The sequence below is a fragment of the Hemitrygon akajei genome, unplaced genomic scaffold (assembly GCF_048418815.1).
Source record: "Hemitrygon akajei unplaced genomic scaffold, sHemAka1.3 Scf000060, whole genome shotgun sequence".
In the NCBI taxonomy this organism is placed as follows: domain Eukaryota; kingdom Metazoa; phylum Chordata; class Chondrichthyes; order Myliobatiformes; family Dasyatidae; genus Hemitrygon; species Hemitrygon akajei.
This window is the reverse complement of record NW_027331946.1, coordinates 502,082-520,288: the sequence shown is the minus strand read 5'-3', so window position 1 is coordinate 520,288 and position 18,207 is coordinate 502,082. Positions and strand designations below refer to the sequence as shown.

The following is an 18,207-nucleotide window of genomic DNA, read 5'->3' as shown; positions in this document are numbered from 1 at the left end:
AGTGTCGGGCTTTGTGAACTCGGTGTCCGAACGTGCACTAAAACACGTCACTGTGAGTTTCACCGCTCTGTACTGACACAGTCACTGCTTTCCATATACAGGTTGGTCTCTGTAACTCTCCACCTCAGTCAATGCCCACATCCCTTTTCCACTTCAATTCTCTATCGCTCGCTCTCGGCTCTGTCTCAGTCTGTTCTGTTCACGTGACTATTGTCCTTCGGCTCCTAGCAACACGGTCTCGCGCTTATTCTTTGGTCACGAGCAGAGTCGGATCTCCGTCCACTCATGTGCCCGAGAACCTCTTAGGCGCTGATCTCGCATTCGCTCCGCTACTATCCGCAAATCTGATTACCCCCCCCCACCCCGCACAATGTTAACAATTTGCGCCTGTCGTATCTTTGCCCCTATAAACTTCAATGCATGCAGTCTGATGATAGACATTTAACCCTGCGAAACTTATATCGACTCCCTGCTCTAACTATGCCGCTCATAATCTCATAAAACCATAACATTTCTCCTCTCGGTGGCACGAAAAAAAACAACAATGTGATTTTGTCCGCATGACTTATAACTCAGCCGTAATCTGGAAAATATCATCGGCGTCGTTACTGGAGACGGATGCAAAGTACCCAATGTTTTCATCTGCAATATTTTGTCCCCCATTACCACCTCGCCAGCATCATTTTCCAGTGATCCAGTATTAACCCCATCTTCCTTCTACGCAAGATATAAAGGAACAACGGTTTAGCCTCTTGCTTTATGTCATTGCCAAGTTTGTTCTGATATCATCTTTTTTTTTCCTTTTTTAAAATAGTTTTTAATTGCCTTTTGTTGGATATTAAAAGCTTCCCAATCATCCTTCCCCCTAACTTCTGCGTCCTTATCTGCCCTTTCCTTGGCCTTTATGCAGTCCGTAACTTCCCCTGTCAGCCACGGTTACTTACTCCTGCCATTTGAGAACTTCTTCCTCCGCAGGACATATCCATCCTGCGCCTCGTGAACTATTCCCAGAAACTTCAGCCATCTCTGCTCTGCCATCATCACCGCCAGTATCCTCCTCTGATCGGCCTGGGCAAATTTCTCTCTCGTTCCCCTGTAATTCCCTTTATTCAGTAGAATGATGAAGAATTATGTAACTTACCCACGCACCCCCAGCACCCCGACAGAACATTTCTTGCAAACAGCTGTAACTGAGTGGACGGACATATTATTCTGTGCAATACAGTCACATGTAAATTTACTTCCAGCGAATGAAAGATACATGGGTTTTAACAGATTTAGCTGAACAGAGTTTTCATGCGTACTATTTTTAACAAAGTGGACTTTGCTTTCCACTCTGAAATTTACTGTCCAGCCCACTTTTGCCCGAGGTGACGGTCCCCTTTGCTAATTCACGGATACGGATTTCGCACAAATGAGCGACCTTCTCTATTTCACAGGGCGATTTATGGAGTACTCTTACTGGTCGTCGCTGACCTGAGCTTAATTGTGTCAGTAGATGGGAGAGTTTATTTTCCAAATGCTCGGACCAGGCGTAAAGGACTGAGAGGCTAGGAAATGTTAACACGATCGGGATGCTGGAAACTACTTGGGAAGAGCTGAGAGGTATTGTGACCCAGGCCCATGGAGTGATCTTTTGTCTTTCCTCAGGACTGAAGCAACAGCTCAATATGAAGCGGCCGAGGAGTAAATTGGCTCTTGGCCACTGATTTTGTCTCCAGTAAACAAGTCAAGTGCGGCGCCATGAATTTGACTATAATACCATATGCTGGGTGAGTCCGATTCGGGTTGCTGGCCTCAGGTTACGAGGAGTAAAACGGTTTTCAGAAATAAACTCACCATTTAAACTCGGGGTAAGCAATCGGCCGGATGAAAATTGAGTTTTAGAGTCAAAGGTTATGGAAACAGACCCATTGGCTCAGTTGCTCCACGCCCAGCGAGCTGGTCCCATTTCCCCTCACTTAGCCAGTATCCCTCTGAACCTCTGAAATCCTGGCAAGCATCGAGATGGCTTTCTAAGTGTTGCCGATATTTCCACCTTAATCACCACTTCTGACAGTTCAGTCAAAACATGTCCCGGCCTTTATATGAAGGAACTGCCCCCATGTCAATTTTAAACCTCTGTCCTCTGATCTCTCTCGTTTTTATTCTTGTTTACCGCAGACCAATAGTTCAGTCGGGACAATGACAGTGGATCTCTTCCCCGGTTGTGGACTGCAGGGTACTCGATGTTAGTCTTCGTCCTCACCTGAATCATTATTTGTACATTATTCCGTTGTATCTCCAGACATTAGGGCTGAGAACAGGTATTTTCATTTGAATTCATTGTTCACTCACTGTGCTTCATTTCTTCAGCCGGTTCACGTGGACCTTCACTTAAACTTTGCTATCTGTCTCCACCAAACCATATATCATCAATGCAGTTAAAACTCGGGCACCAAGTGAGAGACTGGGTGGCTCATGGGTCATGAAATTCAGTCGGACTTGGTAAACGCCCATAAACTGAAAATGGAATGGTAAAACGACGTCATTCTCATGTTACAGCGTATCCATCATGAAAACATTGATCCGGTAAGATTGAGAAAAGGAGCATTTCCATCTTCATAACGGCTTCGCATTGTCCATTTCCTTGTGAAACCCTCTCGATCAAAATGGTAACATCTGGCAGAGCCGCAGATGAACAGTTACACAGGCAAACAGACAAGCAACTAAGCAGATGACAGACAGCCAGACAGACGAATAGATAGATAGATAGATAGATAGATAGATAGATAGATAGATAGATAGATAGATAGATAGATAGATAGATAGATAGATAGATAGATAGATAGATAGATAGATAGATAGATAGGTAGATAGTTAGATAGATAGATAGATAGATAGATAGATAGATAGATAGATAGATAGACAGACACACACACACAGATAGATAGATAGATAGATAGATAAATAGATAGATAGATAGATAGATAGATAGATAGATAGATAGATAGATAGATAGATAGATAGATAGATAGATAGATAGATAGATAGACAGACAGACAGACAGGCAGATAGACTGTCTGCAAATCAGTAACCAGGAACGAGACTAGACGAAGGGACGAGACGAAGTTCGTTGTTCTTGACATGTGTTCGCTGGAATGGAAGTTCCGCCTCCAGGCTGGCTTAATTAGAGCAAATTAGTTGTTTTATTGTGTCTTTTGATGATAATCTGCGAGACCTGAGCACACACTGCAGGTCCAAGTTTGAAACATAGACTCGGAGAACTCGCCCAGTGAACCAGAGAAACCTCTTAACACTCACCTCCGGGACTGGGTCAAAACTGTAATTTCCCATCATGCAGATTGTGGGGAGCTGTATGATAAATTAGAACATGGAGCTTTATTCAGTCTCTGTGCAGCGTGAAATACTGTCCGTTCTTTAGGGTCTCACCGTCCCCGGGCGAGAAAGGAGCATCTCCAAACAAACAACGACAGGGCAGTTCAGCTGGTTTAAGAGAGAAAAAGAAATCACAGTTCATTGGCGATCGTAGAAAGCTGTCCGGTTGGAAGATGAGATGCCGTCCTCTCATTTATGCTCTGCCTCACGATGTCAGTGGAGAAGGCCGCAGGCGGAGAAATGGTCCGAATGTCAGTGGAATAAGAATTAAACTGAGGTGAAGCAAGAAGCTCAGGATTAAACACGTGGACCGCAAGCAAATATTCGGCACTCCGAGCACCCAAACTCGCTTGTTGTTGTATTTATTCTCTCTCTGGTGTGATGGAGACATCATTGTGGAAACTGAAACTGCTATTGCCTCGGTATGCAACTAGGCAGGTCTGCATCTAAATGTCTGAGTCAATTACTTACATGAAAATGAAACAAAGAAAGCCAACACCTTATGTGAACTTACCCTAAAGCTTCCGCTTCCACTCCAACTGTGTCCATTGTATTATCCACTACTGAACACAGGTATGTCGCTAATATCAACCCGCATCCCTGCCTTCAGTGAATTCTGACCGGCCGTTCACTTGTCCGTCTCTGCATCAGCACTCTCCAAAACCTCTCACTCTTTGTGAATATTCCAGCCCTACTCATCCGTGGAACTGACTCAGTGGGTACCTCAATATTGACCCCTGTGTGCCCGTCGAGGACTATCTGAGAAGCTGATCAATTCCATACCATAACCGACGGCCCATTGGCTTATTACCGCACAGAGAGGCTGGACAGGTGAAAGGCCGTTCATGTGTCTCATTTAATTCAGACCATTTAATGCCTGTGCACGTCAAGGTAGCACGTCGGGGGGAAATACGGAATATACAATGGTGTGTTATCTTTGCCGTGAAAGTGCAGTTCACATTGTCCAAACAAGTAAGTACGGCTTTCTACCTCATTGTCAGCAAAACTATCAATTTTGTGCATCTGTAAAACAATTGTCATTTTTGGTACAAGTATAATGAATGCAAAAGGGTTGAGTATTTCCACCAAATGCAGGGTCGATAAATGCTTTGCTCCATACTGGCGCGACTGATCTAGTTCACTGTGTGACGGACTACATCAGTTTGATGCACAAACAAAATGCTGGAGGACCTCAGCAGTTCAGGCCCATCTATGGACAAGAATAGACTATCGACGTTTCGGGCTGCGACTCTTCAAATGGACGGAGAAGATGCCGGAATAAAAAGGTTGGGTGAGGGAAATACGGAAAAGCGTGAAACTGACAGTTGAAGCCAGGTGCTTAGGTTGTCGACGGGGGTGGGGGGCATGGGGGAAGCGGTCGAAATAAGTGAATGGATGGTGATAATTGGAAAGGGCAAAAGGGCTAGAGAAGAAGGAATCCGACAGGGAAAGCGAGTGGTTCATGGATGAAAGGGAATCTGGTCGCGCACCAGCAGGAAATGACAGGCAAGGAGAAGTGTAAGAGTCCAAGGTGGTGAATTGAAGCCGAGGGAAAAGGAAAGGGGGTGGAATACTGGAATATAGAGATATCAATGTTCATGTTATTAAACCGGATGTTACCTAGACAGAATATAAGATATTAGTCCTTCGGCCTGAGAGTGACCTCATAGTTGCGCAAGACGAGGCCATAGACCGACATGTCGGCTTGGGATGGGGATGGGAATTGAAATGTTTGGCCACCGGGAAGTTTTGCTATATGTTGATGGACATGAGGTGCTCGACGAAGCGTTAATTAATTTGAAGAAGACGTCTAGGCCAGAAACATCGACTGTTGATTCTTGTCCATAGATGCTGCCTGATCTGCGGAGTTCTTCCAGCAGTTTGTGTGTGCTGCAATTAATTTTATTCACGGTTTGCATGTGTTCAGTATCGGCGTCATCAGATTCAATTGCAAGATCCATAACCGAGACGATTTCCTCAGTGAACAGAGCAGCCCGATAACGGTTCACAATTGCTCAATGACGACCAAGTCTACGGAGCCAAGGAATGGACATCACATGATCAACAATGACAATCATGAAAACGGGAGCTGACCCTAAGAGTATTTCGTAACAACATTCACTGATTGCTAGAACCGTCATTTCTTTGTCTTTGAGATTTTGCAAACTCCTCACAATTGGGATTTTACTTGAATTACATCATTGTTTTTACCCCACCTGTTGGAAGACACGTCAGCCTTGTGCAGTATTGAATATTCCGAATGCCGGAGCGAGTATAAATGAATGACCGTGGAGATTCATCAGCTCAGAGTTTCTTCAGCGAGATCGCGGCCAGCTGGAAGACAGGGTGAATCTCACACAGCATGCTTGAAACGTTTTACCGTGTGAGAAAGACATGGTACATGATCATCGCCGTTATCGGCGTTCCAGGTAAGAACAGAGGCGAACTAACAATTGCGAGTTTGTGTGCGCGGTCTGTGAACTCGTTCAGTTACCGACAGCGTTGTGATGCCGGTGTATCAATGAGTGCGGTGCAGACATTGTGATAAATCTCTGTGTAAGTTCAGAAATCTCCTTGCTGTTTAATCCGTGCCCTCGACTGAAGATCAACTGGCGGTTGAAATAGATGCAAAGTAGAAGATCGGAGATAGGATTCATGGCAGACTATTGAAGTAAACTCCGATAATCCCGAGCATCTGCACCTTTACGGGCTGTTAGTGTTATTCCGAATCAATAGAGCAAAATGCTTTAAATTCAAATTTAAATTATTGCGCAGTGTTTTCAGAAATTGCTGCAATTTTGAAGGGAATGCAGGAAGCGGATCTCCGGTGAGATTCAGCGGGGAGAAGCAGACATCTCTTGTGATACACTCACAATGAAACAGTGTACAGACGACGTTACCGGCCGAGCCCCCTCAGCAAGTCCGTCCTGCTGAAGCGTTTCGGCCGGAACTGTCGACTGTACTCTGTTCCATTGACGCTGCCTGGCCTGCTGAGTTCCTCCAGCATGTTGTGTGCGTTGCTCGGATTTCCAGTATTTGCAGATATTCTCTTGTTTGTGATTGGATTACATCACTTCCGAGTTAGACTCCGAAACACAGGGAGTTTCCAAAATGAATATACGGTTCTGCGTGCGTTTTGCGTGCACCAGGATTTGTTCCCCAATGAAGTGAAGCGACATTTAAGAGCCAACCCAGCAGGGTCAGTTGGTGGTCAGGCATACGATATCATGCCTTCCTCTACTGCCATGATGAGGTCAAACTCAGGTTGGAGGAGCAACACATCATCTACCGTCTGGGTAGCCTCCAGCCTGGTGGTATAAACATTGAGTTTCCAATTTCCGGTAATTCCCTCCTCCTCCCCCTTCCACTTCCCCTATCCCACTTCCCTCTTTGCCTCTCTCCCCTTTCAACTTTCTGCTTCTTTATCTCTACAGTTCTTTCATGCTTATCCCCTCCCTCTCCCCCCTTTATCTTTCCTCTGATTGGTTTTCCACCTGTCGCCTCTCGCTCCCTACCCCCTCCCCTATCTCTATTACTGAGCTTCGGCCCTCTCTTCCGCCCCATTCCTGATGAAGGGTCTCGGCCCGAAATGCTGGCAACTCGTTTCTCACGGATGCTAAGTTCTTCCAGCGTTGTGTACGTATGCATACAATACTCCGCTCTCGAACAATAAACATCGAATCATTCAGTATCATCCTGCAGCAATCTGGAAACAAAATTAGAAGAGACAGATGTCTTGAACTACCTATACGGCCTTTCATTTGCAAATTTGGTAGATTGAGCACTCACGTGCAAAATAGCTGAATATTCAGCGGGTCCGACAAGATCTTTAAAAAAACGCAAGCTGAAACTCTCTGACCGGATACCGTGCAATGTGCGCAGTGACTGCGGGTTTACATTGATTTCCCCAAAGCGCCCTCGACGATTAGTTCACAAACCATGACCCTCTTCCAGTAGCGAGTACTGTATCCTTTCACCCAGCATGTACTTGAGCGAGGCATCTTTCACTTCCGCTCCACACGCTTTAAATCTTCAGAAATAAGTGTCTGCAAAGTATGATTGTTGTAAATTACCAGCTTATTTCTTTCCTGTGACATAGGGAGCAGCGAGAGAGTAAATATCATTCTTTTTGCTGTTTCCCAGTGAATTTAGTGGCTATTGTGATCCTATCCCGGGGCAAGTGCGGCCTCTCCACCTGCAGCACGCGCTACCTGGTGGCCATGGCAACGGCGGATCTACTAACCATCATCTTTAATGTATATTCTGGCTGGTCAGTTATTATTACTTCCCCGGGACTTTCCTTGACATCACCCCGGTATGCAGTGTGATCTTTGTCCTGGGTCAGGCAGCCACCGACTGTTCTGTCTGGTTCACCGTCATGTTTACATTTGATCGGTTTGTCGCCATCTGTTGCCAGAAGCGAAAAGCAAAGTATTGCACCGGGAAAACTGCGGCTGCGGTTCTGACAACAGCCGGCGTTCTGATCTGTTTTGAAAACGTGCCCTACTTCTTTATATATCACCAGTCAAAGTGATTGACAATATACCCTGGGACTGTATTACAAAGCCAGGCTACTATACGGATCCCGGGAGGGTGGGATATAACTGGCTTCCTACCATTCTAGTGCCATTACTCCCGTTCGTGTTAATACTACTGTTCAACGCTCTGACAGTCAGACACATTTTAGTAACGAGTCGCGTCCGTAAGGGGCTGAGGGGTCAGAACAAGGCGGAGAACCGCAGTGACCCGGAGATGGAGAGCAGGAGGAGGTCTGTGATCTTACTTCTCTCCAACTCTGGAAGCTTCATCATCCTGTGGTCGGTGCATGTTGCCGAATTCCTTTATTACACCATTGCCAGGCTGGATCCAGATAATTACAACTTTTCGGAAGACATACTTCAAAATTCCGGATACATGCTGATGATATTAAGTTGTTGCACAAACACGTTTATTTATGGGGTAACTCAGTCCAAGTGCAGAGAGCAGTTCATCAGCGCAGCGAAATACCCCTTCACATCATTTTCATTTGATTAGATTTATTACTCTTCCAATTATTTATTTTCCAAGTTTTAGATTTGATCAGAAAGTCTTTCCTCCTTTTTCGGTCGTATCCTCAGAATGGACTGCCCAGTCTTATTTTTCTCCATTTTTCATATAGTGTAGTGGATTTCTTTCTTCTTTTTTAAAAATTTGAAGTTCTTTTTTCTCTGTTTATGAGCTGATAAGAGGAGAATTAGCTGTTTACTTTTTGTTATATACTACATATTAGCTAATTACTATGTATGATTTTGACAATGTTGATTTCGCTTTCTGTTTGTATTGTTATTGATATGTATATTTGAGATAATTCTCCTCTTGTTTGTATACGTGCTCTTTTTAGATCAATAAAAAGATTAATAAAGAAAGAACGAAATATCCGCCCACCTCAATTAGACAACTAAATATCTAGCCTATGCTCACAGGCGATCGCTGTGTTCTCACCGAGACACTACAGAACTGTCGTCAGCGGAGGCCGCGACAGCCGGGAGAGTTAAACTCGTTTAGAAGCCCAGAGAGACTCAGCACCATTCGGCTCACGCATCCCACCATCTCCACGTTCTACCAATTATCACTCTCATCCTACGTTTTATTCGCGCTCTCGTCACTGCCACGCCCCTTTCGATCATGATAGAGCGGGTCAGGGTTGGAGGGTATTCAAGGGAAGAAGGTACCATTCCAGGGGAGGGCAGTGAATTACGACTTTAGTTTGCACAAAGCCTTGCGTCCGAGTAGATTAACGGGTGAGTTATTGGCTATGACTAATGTTTCTTCAATCCCTCTACTTTCTACACTGATCTCCACGGGCTGGGAAAATGGGTCGGTCATGGGGAGTCCGGTTATCCGCACGGTCTCTATACTCATAGTACTCTCAGGCAGTGCCACAGAGGGGCTTACGGACGGTATAGTGGCGCAGGAATCGTCCAGGACACGGACTCGTTTCTCAGCTATTTCTACATCCGGGAATGGATCCTCCTGCGGCTTCTCATGGAGCCCGATCAGAGCTGGTTGTATCTTCTCCCCCTCGTGGCCTCCCTACTGGGACTTGAAGGGGTTATGCAGAGTGAAATGAGTCACTTCCCAGGGGTACTCGCAGGTCATCCTTTCTCCCTATCCTATCCCTTCCCTCCACGTCGCCTCGGCTCTCTCTGGCCTGTACTGTCCCCTTTCTCCCGTGATCTTGAACAACCCATTTCGTTCCATGTCGATCAGGGTCTGGGTAACCACATTCCGTTGCTGGGTCTGCCAGTTCAGATTGGTCAATTAAAAGGCAGGGGCGACCTCGGGTCGGAGTCAGTTCGGGAAGGTCTGTACAGCCCACCGGGCATTTTGCTGGTCCAAGTGTATTCCAGCATTTGCGTCCCAGGTGTCTTTGAATGGAGTGATGACGTCAGTGACGGTCTTTCCTTTCTTTTCCACGCACCGGACAACTTCTCCGAAGTCCCAATGTTGTCGAGCTGCGGCAAGGATAGGACTTTTAATTCGAGCACCTTCGTTTCCATAGCCTGTCTGCATCCTCTCCAACTGAGGATGGCCAGTCTCTCTCGGGAGTAGCCTTGGCAGAAGTTGGTCTCCGCCCCAGGCAAGGAAATTCCGTATATGATACGGAGGAGCGCCTGTAAAACGCCAGGCAGCGGGTTCAATATTTGACAGGTCGGAGTATGCCAATTATGAGTGGATACAGGTTTTCCCAGCGGATCGGGGTGTACCTGATCGGACTACATACCTCAGTCGGGGTCCAGGGTTTTAAAATAGGGACATCGTCCACCATTATCCGGCGGAATAGAGAGGTCCCTCGCCTTGTGAGGTTATCGGGCAACACCTCTCCCCTCTCTGGTGGAAACCCGAACCTCGATGAACGGAGAGTCCGTCCCCGCCCCAGGCTCCGAAAGAATCGGGCACAGGGGCGGGGCTTCGGTCCTGGAGAGCATCCGGTGCTGCCACAGACTGGGCTGGCTGCCCGTTCTGGAGTTTTGTTGCAATCCCACTGCCACCTCAATAACCGTCTCATGGGGCGGTGGAAGCGCCAGCGGAGGGTACATGTCTCCCAATGGAGCTTTCGGAGTGACGCTAGAATCTGCCATTGGACTATTACTTTCCCTATTTCTGGCGTTTCCCTTATGACGCTAGCGCCGCTTTCCCATCTCTTCCCATTTTGTAACATATGTAGTTAACCCCCAGCGAGTATCCTCACCCCCAGACTCAACGCAGTGTCTCCCTTCCAGTATTCCATTTTTACCAAATCGAAAGATTCTGCATAGGGCCAGTCTCCTTGACCCAGCCATGTAAATCACTGGTAAAGGTAACAGAGTACCTGTTGTTCCTTGGTTCCAACCGAACCTTATGGGCGGATGAACCAGGAGGAATTAACGTGTCACGCAATAATTGTTCAGTGTTCTTGTATTTTGAAATTTTCCTCTCCCTGTCGTTATACACTTCTTGTTCGGATCGGCCGGGCGTCGTTCATGGGGGTGTCCTTTGTTCTTCTCCAGTTCGCTTGACCAAGACTTACTGACCTGGTGACCCATTTTAACATGTATTTCTATCTTCATTTATTCAGTTATTAGTATTCTACGTTCTATTTCCTATGCTAAACGTGCTTCGTAATCAGCTGATTAACATTTACGAAAAGCAGGTTCCCCTTAAATTTAACAGAAATATTTTGTCCATTAGGTCTGATCGCCCTCTCCCAGTTTCCTTCTTGTTCTTAACAGATCTCAGGAACTGGGCACCGGCCGGTCAGGGACGGTCTTACTCACGCCTCGCCCTGGTCCTGTTCTTGATTCCCGTCTCTCGGGGAAGTCTCACGGGATGATTTCCTGTCCGAAGAGCAAATTTGTCGGTCGGGGCTGAGTTGAATCCCGTACATAGGGATCCCATCTTCGCTGTCGGATTGTCAGGGATTTTTCTTTTCCACACAAGATTCGGAACCAGGTATTCGATAGGAGATTCTTTATTTACGTGACATGGAGAGCTGTCCCTCCCGAGAGCCTAGCTTAAAATTCTTATGGTTGATTCTAACGGGTACGGTTTCCATATTTGGTATTCCACATTTCATATTCCACATTTCCATATTTGGTAATGGTCTGAGAAAGCCAGAGTTGAAAAAACACACTGAGGTCACGTGGCCTCGTGGTGTACAGCTGCAGGCCAGAGGGTAGTATGACGTAGTGTTTTGTCGACGCTAGAAGGCGCCATCAGAATTTTATACTGATCCAGGCATTACGCAACAGAGACACAAGATGCTATAAGGTATTTACCCAGCCCAGCTGACCAATATTCTCCACACAAGCGAAAAAAACCTTCCTCAGGACCCTGGTGCAACCACAAAACCTCTATCACACACAACAGACAAACCAATATATTGTACACTAAATTGGTTAATGAAATACAAAGTGCGTGTAGTGAAGCACCGCACTGGGAGACAATAAACATTTAGCAACCAGCTCGCTGTCCAAGTGACGAGACCTCAGTGGTGGCGGGATATTCATTAGTATCGTAACCCGGGGGCAGAAGTTATTACCCGGCATTCCTAGTGCTGATATGTATGCACCTTCATCCTGGTAAATTGAATTAGTAAGTATGCAGACGATAGTAAGATAGGTGCCGTTGTGGATAATGAAGTAGGTTTTCAAAGCTTGCAGAGAGATTTAGGTCAGTTAGAAGAGTGGGCTGAACGATGGCAGATCAGTTTAATGCTGATAAGTGTGAGGTGCTACACTTTGGTAGGACTATTCAAAATAGAACATACATGATAAATGGTAGGGCATTGAAGAATGCAGTGGATCAGAGTGATGTAAGAAGAATGGTGCATAGTTCCCTGAAGGTGGAATCTCGTGCAGAGGGTGGTGAAGAAAGCGTTTGGTATGCTGGCCTTTATAAATCAGAGCATTGAGTATATGAGTTGGGATGTAATGTTAAAATTGTGCAAGACATTGGTGAGGCCAAATCTGGAGTATTGTGTAGAGTTCTGGTCACCGAATTATAAGAAAGATCTCAACAAAATAGACAGAGTACAGAGGAGATTTACTAGAATGTTACCTGTGTTTCAGCACCTAAGTTACAGAGAAAGGTTGAACAAGTTAGGTCTTTATTCTTTGGAGCGTTGAAAGTTGAGGGGAGACTTGATAGAGGTATTTAAAATTATGAGGGGGATAGATAGAGTTGACGTGGATAAGCTTTTTCCATTGAGAGTAGGGGAGATTCAAACAAGAGGACATGAGTTGAGAGTCAGGGGTAAAAGTTTAGGGGTAACACGAGGGGGAACTTCTTTACTCAGAGAGTTGTAGCTGTGTGGAACAGGGTTCCAGTAGAAGTGGTAGAGGCAGGTTCGATATTGTCATTTAAAAAAATGGATAGGTATATGGGCAGGAAAGGAATGGAGGGTTATGGGCTGAGAGAAGGTCGGTGGGATTAGGTGAGTGTAAGCATTTGACACGGACTAGAAAGGCTGAGATGGCCTGTTTCCATGCTGTAATTGTTGTATGGTTATATGTGAGATGATAGACATTCAAATGGAGTAGGACTTGTATAATGAATGGCAAGGCGCTGACAAGTCAGTTCACTGAAAAGCAGGATGGTGAAAAAAACCGTTTAGCATGCTAGCCTTCATCAGTTATGGTGTAGAGTTTAGGGGCGGGGCATTATTTGCAGTTACATAAGTTGTTGCTGAGACCACTTTTGGAACATTATCTACAATTTTGGTTACCCTGTTATAGGAAAGACGCCGCCAAGTTGGAGAGGGTGCAGAAGAGATTTAGGAGGATGTATTTTTGGACTATAGGGCCTGGGTTACAGAGAGGCTGGCCATACTGGACCTTTATTCCTTGGAGAATGAGAGGTGACCTCAGAAGTTTAAAATCATAAAGGGTATTGATAAGGTGGATTGTCATTATTGGAGAGTTGGAGAGTCCAAAATGAGAGGTCACATATAGAAGACAGAAGGGAAAGAATTGAAACGAGACCTTGGGGATAACTTCAGTACACAGAGGATAGTGAGTACCCGGAAAAAGTTACCAGAGGAGGTGGTTGAAGTGGGTTCAACTGCAACATTTAACAGGCATTTGGACCGGTACATGGAAGGGAGAGGCTTGGAGAGTTGTGGGCCAAACTAGACAACTGGGACTAGCAGGGAGGATGCTGTGGTTGGTATGGACCAGTTGAGCCGAAGGGCCTGTTTAGATCGCATTACTCTAGGATTCCATAATTCTAAAGTGACACAAGTTGCATCCCAGTGCAAATAGTTTTACTTGTATACATCGTTCTGCTATCAGTCACTGGCGTCTTTTCAGGGCTCCTGGCATCCAAGGTTTTACTCATACACTTTGTGGATCATTCTAACTATCTGCCCTGTTCTGCTACCAGTTATCTGTGCTTTCTCTGGGCTCCTGGAGTCCAAGGTTCACTGCTCTTCATGAAGCGTAAATTCCTGCCATAGGTGATGCTGGTGCCGTTTTCCTTCAATAGATATGGGCTTGCGATGGCTTTGCTGTCTTGTCAAAATTGTTTACTGCTGAATGTCTGGGTGGAATTATCCTTGACATTGGGACTAGTTATGCCTTAGTTGCAGCCTTCCATAAAGTGGCTTGACCAATGGATGGCAGGGTGGGTGGGCCACTGCTAATTTAACTTTGAATACAATTCCCTGGTTAAAATAGAAGCAGGAAGCCAAGGTCCTTGAGTATACTTCTCTTTGTTTCTCCTATTGTAGGCATACATAGACCAGGTTGAACTGCCCTGAAAATCAGATGCTTTCAGTAGCTGTACTAACACGTTACCTTCCCTGCACTGCCATATATTCAGTTACTAATCAATGGTCAATAATAGATCATCTTCCATAGTATCAATAATCTGTGAACTCAAACTGAATGTTGAGCGAGCTGGGGCCTTACTCTTTAGAGCAAAGGTGGGGTGGGGGGGTGGGGAGAGGTGATTTGATAGAGGCGTATAAGCTGATAAGAGGCATAGATAGATTTGGACAGTCAGCAACATTTTCCCAGGGCAGAAATGACTAATATGATGAAGCATAATGTTAATGTGATTAGAGAAAAGTTTAGGGGATTGTCAGACGTAGTATTTTTTTTAAAGAAAATGGTGGGTGTATGGAATGCACAGCCTGGGTAGTGATAAGAGTAGATGCATCAGTGAGATTTAAGAGGCTTTTAGATAGAAAGAAAAATGGGGAGCTATTTGAGAGAGTAGGGATAAATTGATCTTGGAGCAGATTAAAAGGTCGGTGCAACATCATGGGCCAAAATGCCTTCATTGTGCTATATTGCTCTATTTCTGGCCCAGCTCAGATTAAGCCCCGAGAGGAGTGATGAGAGCTGTGAAGCGAGGTGGAATAAAGCCTTTGGGATCATATATCTTTAATGCCCAGAAAGAAACTATGCGATTTTCAGTTTAATGACAGAGATGGTATCCTATAGGTAGATTTGTTTTTCTGCTGGGATGGAATGCTTCAGGTCAATTAAACTTCCAACAGCGTTTTGGGGTCTGCCTATTCCTTATCGCACCACAATTTTGAGGTCAATATTACAAATCATTAGTGAGCCTCATTACAGCTTAAACTTCCCATTCTTCCCAAGCATCATGTAAATGTAAAGTTGAATTAATCCATATTTTTGTCTACTTCAGGTGAAAGATGAGAGGACATTGGCGATTCTATGCGAATGTCGTGCTGGGTGTTTTGATTGCTCTGGGATTGTTCTTCATGTTCTGGGATAATGACACACGTCGAGAGACTGATGATGTTGCAGAAACTGTTCATCGCAAAGATCTGCCCAATGTTGTTACAGCTGATGCAACTAAATCAGTGCTCAAGCCAAAGTGCCACGCGAACACGACATTGTTGCACCTGCCCTCATTTCATCAACAGGAAGAGCACATAAAAAACTTCTTGATGTATAAACACTGTCGAGAATTTAACATGATTCAAAATGTCCCAGACAAATGCGGTGGTCGAGAAGGATCTCAAAATGTTTTCCTGCTCCTGGTGATCAAATCCGACCCTTTCAACCAGGATCGGCGGGAAGTGGTAAGGAAGACCTGGGGCAGAGAACGCGAATTCAATGGGGTCCTAATTAAGACAGTCTTTATTTCCGGTGTCTCTCCTGACCAAACAGAAAGCAGGAAATTGAATCAGCTATTAGCAATAGAAAACAGAGAACACAGAGATGTCCTACAATGGGATTTCCTGGATACCTTTTTCAACCTCACCCTTAAACAATACAAGTTGCTGCAGTGGGTCAGTGAATTTTGCCCCAGTGCTAAATTCATCTTCAATGGAGATGATGATGTCTTTGTCAACACAGATAACATGATTGAATACTTGCTAGGCATGAAGGTTCACCAACACCTGTTTGTGGGCTATCTCATCGATGGGGTTGGGCCCATTCGCCAGAAGTGGAGCAAGTATTATGTGCCAGAAATAGTGACCACCATCAACTCGTACCCACCATACGTTGGTGGAGGGGGCATACTGATGTCTGTTTATACAGCTCATATCATTTACCACATAGCCCAAGACCTTGAACTATTCCCCATTGATGATGTATTTTTGGGGATGTGCCTGGCCAAGGCTGGACTAGCCCCAGACTCCCATAGCGGATTCTGGACAGCTGGTATCAGTGTTCCTTCAACCCAAGATGACTCTTTCAATCCTTGCTATTACCGTGAGTTGCTGCTAGTGCACCGTTTTCGGCCTTTCGAACTGCTAGTGATGTGGGATGCAGTGCATGATGCCAATCTGAAGTGTGTTCATGCTTCTCAGAAGTCTGCATCCATGGAAAGGACCGCATGAGTCATGAGAGAATGTAGCAACTGTTGGAATGCAATGCAGTTTGTAAACATGCGTTAATCAGCTGTTTATGCAATGTAAGAAGGTTAATTCCTAAATTATATTGGAGGATACATTAATTCATAGAGTTGGTGCCTTTCTACATTCTACAAATGTTTGTAAAGCTGTCAGGTGTCATCACTCAGCCTAATTCTTACTGCACCCATAATGACATTACAATATTGTCAGGAGCATCACAATTTAAGTCAATTGTAAAGTTATTCCAAGTGAGCAGTCCTTGTTGCATTACGTGCAGATAGGTACAGCATCTTCACTTGGGGCATTTGTATAATAAGCCACCAATAAAATTTTTAGTAACAGTTATATCTGTGTATTTTCTTCTTGCCGTTTCTTACATGACCCTTGCAAAATGTGAAAGAGACAAATGCATTTCTTGGACTGGAACTGTGAGAACAACAAATAATCTAGATCTAAAATTGTCTCAGGTTTGGAGGAATAGAGAAAGTTATGGTCATCACTTCTATACTCAAATGTCAGCCTGCATTGTGTCTCTGTAACTACATATCAAATAGAAACACACACGCAGGAGATGGCTTTAACTGGTGTATTCACATTGCAGATAGGGAAAGAGATCAATGAACATGTGGGGACAACAGATCAATATGCATACAGAGACGGCAGTCCATATGTAGTGCGAAGGGGAGTGGCATTAGATTTGGCAGGTGTCTTGTCTAAGACAATGTACTCGGTTGCCAGTGTCATGTTGCTGTCATTGACACGGTCATCACTGAGAGGTAAGTCCGGTAGCTTTGACTAGTGGCCAACCTGGACATCGGAGATCTGGAGAGGAGGGAACTTCAATAAGGCTCATTGTCCGAGGGGCAGCTCACGGCAGTGCAATAGAGCAATCGGTGACCAATCAACTAGTGGCCAATCTGCATTTGGGATTGATTAGTAAGAGCAAATTAAAGGAAGGTTGGGCAAACCCAGTGGCCGTCGTCTGAGTAGAAACATAGAAAACCTACAGCACAATATGGGCCTCTCGGCCCACAGAGCTGTGCCGAACATGTCCCTACCTTAGACCTACCTGGGCTTTACCCATAGCCCTCTTTTTCTAAGCTCCATGTAACCATCCAGGAGTCTCTTAAAAGACCGTATCGTTTCCGCCTCCACCACCGCCGCCGGCAGCCCATTCCACGCACTCGCCTCTCTCTGTGTAAAAAAAAAACTTACCCCTGACATCTCCTCTGTACTTACTTCCAAGCACCTTAAACTATGCCCTCTCATGGTAGCTATTTCAGCCCTGGGGAAAGCCTCTGACTGTCCACACGATCAATGCCTCTCATTATCTTGTACACCTCTATCAGGCGACCTCTCATCCTCCATCGCTCCAAGGAGAAGAAGGCCGAGTTCTCTCAACCTATTCTCATAAGGCATGCTCCCCAATTCAGACAACATCCTTGTAAATGTCCTTTGCACCCTTTCTATGGTTTCCATGTCTTTCCTGTAGTGAGGCAACTATAACTGAGCACAGTACTCCAAGTGGGATCCGACCAGGGTCCTATATAGCTGCAACTTTGCCTGTCAGCTCTTAAACTCAATCCCACAATTGGTGAAGGCCAATGCACTATATGCCATCTTAACCACAGAGTCAACCTGTGTAGCAGTTTTGTGTGTTCTGTGAACTCGGACCCCAAGATCCCTCTGATCCTCCGCACTGTCAAAAGTTTTGCCTTTAATGCCATATTCTGCCATCATAGCGTAGGGACTGCGGTCTGCAGTCAGGTACTCAGGATCACACAGCATAATTTTGCAAGAACATTATTAGCAAAACACTCCGACACAAGACGGGTTTCATTTTGTTACAGACAGAAACGCCAGTTTGGTACTTCAAGTAAACAGCATTTCCACATTGGTGGAGAAGTGTGCTGACACCCCTCGCTATCTGTAAAAACTGTGACGAGATGCTAAGGTGTATTCAATATGGACTGTGC

At 45.2% G+C, this 18,207-nt stretch overlaps 1 pseudogene; it reads left to right on the top strand.

The window, feature by feature from the left end:
- Positions 1-15,058: 15,058 nt before the first annotated feature.
- Positions 15,059-16,550, top strand: LOC140721706 (N-acetyllactosaminide beta-1,3-N-acetylglucosaminyltransferase 3 pseudogene; annotated as a pseudogene).
- The last annotated feature ends 1,657 nt before the right edge of the window (positions 16,551-18,207 follow it).